Source organism: Salminus brasiliensis, chromosome 8 (assembly GCF_030463535.1).
Source record: "Salminus brasiliensis chromosome 8, fSalBra1.hap2, whole genome shotgun sequence".
In the NCBI taxonomy this organism is placed as follows: domain Eukaryota; kingdom Metazoa; phylum Chordata; class Actinopteri; order Characiformes; family Bryconidae; genus Salminus; species Salminus brasiliensis.
The window spans coordinates 29,673,421-29,678,049 of NC_132885.1; the positions used below are offsets into that span (position 1 = coordinate 29,673,421).

General features: G+C 39.1%; 1 long non-coding RNA gene across 1 annotated transcript; it reads right to left on the reverse strand.

The window, feature by feature from the left end:
* Positions 1-2,585: 2,585 nt before the first annotated feature.
* Positions 2,586-3,732, reverse strand: LOC140560777 (uncharacterized). The gene is made up of 3 exons (XR_011979996.1): positions 3,666-3,732; positions 3,161-3,333; positions 2,586-2,641 (listed from the first exon to the last, which is right to left on the reverse strand). It is a non-coding gene; the product is annotated as an uncharacterized lncRNA (long non-coding RNA).
* Positions 3,733-4,629: the final 897 nt, after the last annotated feature.

Consider the following 4,629-nt stretch of genomic DNA (forward strand, 5'->3'; position numbering starts at 1 on the left):
TCTTGTGTGCAAAGAGGAACTGCAGAGTGACTTAGACAACTCTGGGAGAACACCAATACCAGCGTGGTCTAGCTTTCACATGGTAAAACTCAAGGATTTGATGAAGGAAAACTTGTTCTTGCACTGTTCCCATTTTCTATGAAGTCAAACTGAAAAGTCTGCACACCCCTTTCACCTTCTCCATATTTCATTATGTTACAGACTTATTCTACAATAGAATGAGTTCATTTTTGGCCTCATTTTTATTTTCTTGGACCCCAATGGCCCCATGGGACCTTTTGTAGGGAGGTGTTGGCAACAAAATGCACATTCATCTCACTTTTGGGTGTCATATCAAAGGGTGTGCACACTTGTGTACATATAAACTGTTCACAACTGCCGTCGTCACAAAGCAGCTTCACAGGAACCAGTAATAAAACCAACTGCATTTTAAATGGTTGCAAACTGTTTCTATTAGGACACTGTTATCAAGGTGTGCTAATGTGTCTAATAGAGTGAACAGTGAGTGAACACCTCTGCAGCACTTCTGTGTCTAAACCAATTGTACCAGCAGAACACACACTAACACACCCCCACTGTGCTGGGGACACTCTGTGCCTTGTGGTGGTGTTAGTGTGTGTTCTGTTAGTACAATTGGATCAGACACAATGGTGAAAAAATGGCTGGTCAGTGTACATGTATAGAACATTTATGCACATGTGCTTTCAAGCTGGTTGCTTGGTTCATATTTCAACTCATCATTTTTCTGTCTCAGCAGACATAGTTTTACTCACAACAATATCCCCCTCAACTTAAAGATGCTGCTGGGGCTAAAGGAGACTCCACCAGTAGTGAGAAGAGCAGCAGGAGTGTCGGTGATGCTGGCTCCTCTTCCTGCTGCAAAATACACACACTGTAGTTATGAGGAGAGTTGCAAAAGAAAGGTTACAAGTCACAACTTTTCATATGTTCATCACACTTATAGACGGTTCAGACTTTCCAACCAATTACAAGAAGTTGAGACATATCACCCATTAAACAATAGAAGAATAAAAAGAACCAGTGCATATTTCAGTTTGAGTAGCACAGCTTATTTATTACATAATAATCCAAATCAAAAGGCATTCACTCCTTTTAAAGTCCTGAGATAAATGTGAAGCCACCAAAGCTCAGACTATTCTTAACCTATGATAACTATTGTGATGAATATTTTCTTCATTACTTACTGTTCTTTCTGTGGGTTTCTACATTATCTCTTCTGTGTTAAAGCATACAGAAGTTACAGAGCTGTACATCTATTTCATTTCCAGAACAAAGTCTTTGTACTGGAAAAGACTTTGTACTGTACGGTGGCAGTGTCTGCATCTTTGTAAACAACAGACATTAAGACTGTAGAAAAACACTGTTCAACTGACTCAGCACTGCTGATGGTGAAGTGCAGAACCTTTTATCTGCAGAGAGAGTTCAGTGCTGTGTTTATCCTGGCTGTTTAAATTCCGCCACGCGTGAACTTGGAGATGCCGCTGGGGCTGCTGCATGACACAATCAGCAAACAAGAGACCGCACACCCAGACGGCATGTTCACTGCCGATTTAACCTCAGCAGCCTGAGGACTGTCCTCCCCAAACACCAGCCTGTGAGCATTCAGACGAGGGAAAACAACATTCTCGACCAAGTCCACAGCAACGTGAGGGGTGGCAACAAGGATGTGGCTCGGCCGCACTTCAGACAGTCCGACTAAATCTCTGTGTTCCTCTCTGTGTGACAACAATCTTTCCTTGAATACAGACAGGATTAAGGAAATGATGTTGATCTGAGGAGGAGGCAGGAGCTACACACACACCTCTACATATGTTAGACAGACGTGGAGAGGGTAAAAACCTTCAAATTCCTCTGCGTTCACATCAGTGACAGGAAGGCTCTCCAGAGTGTGATCAAGACTGCACAGTCCATTTCCAGAGCAGCCATCCCCTCACTGCAGGACATCTACAGGACCAGGGTCATCAGGAGGGCCCACAGCATTATCAGGGACAGTACACACCCTTTACACAGCCTCTTCATGCTCCTACCATCGGGCCCACACTACAGGAGCGTGAAGTCCAGGACAGCCAGACTGACAAACAGTTTTTATCCACAAGCCGTCAGGCTTGTAAACACCTCCTGACATGCACCCATTAATACAAGCCCACTACATATAATCACTGCTACTGTTCTACAAATACTGTTTACTTTTGTACTTGCACAATGAACTTCCCACATGCACAACTTACATATGCATCTATACTCTATAGTGTACTGTATGCTTTAACTTTCTTTACTCAGTGTTTTTCTTTTACTTAGCATTACTTTTTTACTTATTTACTGTATATATTTTTATTATACTTCTTCTATTTCTTTATTTTAATAGTTATAAGATTATGTCGGTAAATGGAGGGACTGCAAAGTAAGAATTTCATGGGACAGTTTAATTGCTTGTTTCTGCTGTGCACATGATGATAAACTCTTGAATCTTGAATTGTGATTGTGTTTGCACAGGTACTTGCCAAAGGAAAGCGTGAGCTCCACTCAAATATTAGCTGTGGCTTTATTGTTGTGGGGGTAACTTCCTTTAGCCCGGTTCCAAACTTCAGCACATCCTGTGGAGAAGGGCCTGCACCTGTTTCTAAAAAAACAAATAATATATATATATATATATATATATATATATATATATATATATATATATATATATATATATATATATATATATATAAAATAAACTATACAGTTTGAATCATGTGTATTTATCCACATTTTCCATTAAGAAACCCCACACATATAGAACTACATCCCTACTACATTTCTGAAAGTGTTTACATCATATACAGACAGTATCTTTAATTTCACTTTTTAAGATGTGTCATGCCGACTGTGTCCTCACTGATAGTAAATGAGGCACATCTGATACGTTTCCAGCTAAGACAATAGGTGGCTATTCACTGCTTATTCAAGGAAAGAACAAAAACCTGTCAAACACAGTCCTTCAAAGACTAGAATCAAGAACCCCTGGCACAGTCTATTTCAACTATAGATCAAGGTCAGATACATGCACATTAAACAAACTGGTATAAGAATAATTGAATCAACTTTAGATGTACAAATTAAGAGATCAACTCAAATATACTCTAAATAAATGTAATACCTCTGAATGGAGAAATGGTTGCAGTAGATGAAATACCACTGAACGTAATCCTGTAAGACTTTCTTCTAGTCATCCAGTGTCTTAATGAAGTGTAAGCATCCCGCTGTCTGGAGCATGCTGGAGTGTTTATCTGTGCATCTCTGTAGTTCACTCACAGATGTTGCATTGAATATCTAGATCATAAAGATTATGTACTAATGTAAAAGACACATATTGCCCCATTTCTATATTTGCCTGAACAGAACTGATAAGACAATATTTCTCTTACAATTATAATTAATATTATCTTAAAGATTTAATCAGACCCTGTATTCATAAAGCTTCTCCATGTAGGAGCGGTTATTGTCACTAAGATCACTGCAAATGAGACAGAAATCTGATCTTAGATCATCACATATACTCTGAAGCTTTATGAATATGGGTCTAGATTTAATAACCCTTAAACAACAGTCAAACTGATTTTACTGGATGACAAATGTTCTCATCATATGAAATGTTACATTACCTCAAGGAGAGAATTCCTCACTTCTTCATCTGGTATATCTTCGATAGGAGCCTCAATGGACTTCACTTTACCTACAAGGTACTGGAAGAGAAGAGAGAAAGACACAGATGCCCTGAACCACAGAGAATGTTACCAGCATGTCAAAGGATGGGTTGTATGTAGATCTCTTAAATCCTCGTATGGCTCCATCCCACACATTTGCACTGTTAATGTTGAATCTGCTGCAGGATTCTTTATCTATCTTCAGAGACAGATTGGACACTACATCTGAAGCGGTCAGTCCCTTACTGTAAATTAACCAGACATACAGAAAATAAGGTTTATGCATGTTTTCACCATGGTCCAAAAATAAAAGTAGAGATTTGACACTTACTAAGTGGACAAACCAGGAAAACCCAACATTAAATTGTTAGTTATAGACAGCAATTCCAATTCATTTTGTATATTGGCCAGTATTTAACAACAATTACCTGTCTCCCACTTCTGATTCCACACTGGCCTCAGACTCTGAACTACATTGGTGTATTCACTGTGAAGAGAGTAAACAACGTCCTTATGTCAGACGTCTTGGGCTCTAGCAGTGCTCTGTTACATAGAAAGCAAAGAGCATTACAACATAAACTACATCAATAATAAAGAGGAAATGATCTGTGATGTAGTATTGCTGAAATAATAATGCATTCTTCTTGGCTTGTGGATCGGGATGTTGGAGCTGATCTGAAATATAAAAATGGTTTGATTTTCATTAATAAAAATGTTTACTGTTAAGGGTCACTACTAGGTTACGGTACAATGCAGTTACATCAGGCAAAGTGAAGCATGAACAGATTCCCATTAATATGTAAGATAACCTAACAGAGAGAAGCAGAGTTCACTGTTAGGAGTTTAACTCACCCGTCTCCACTTTGTGGTGAACTGCTTTCAGGATCTGTCCAAATCTAATGTACAACAGCAGATTGCAGAC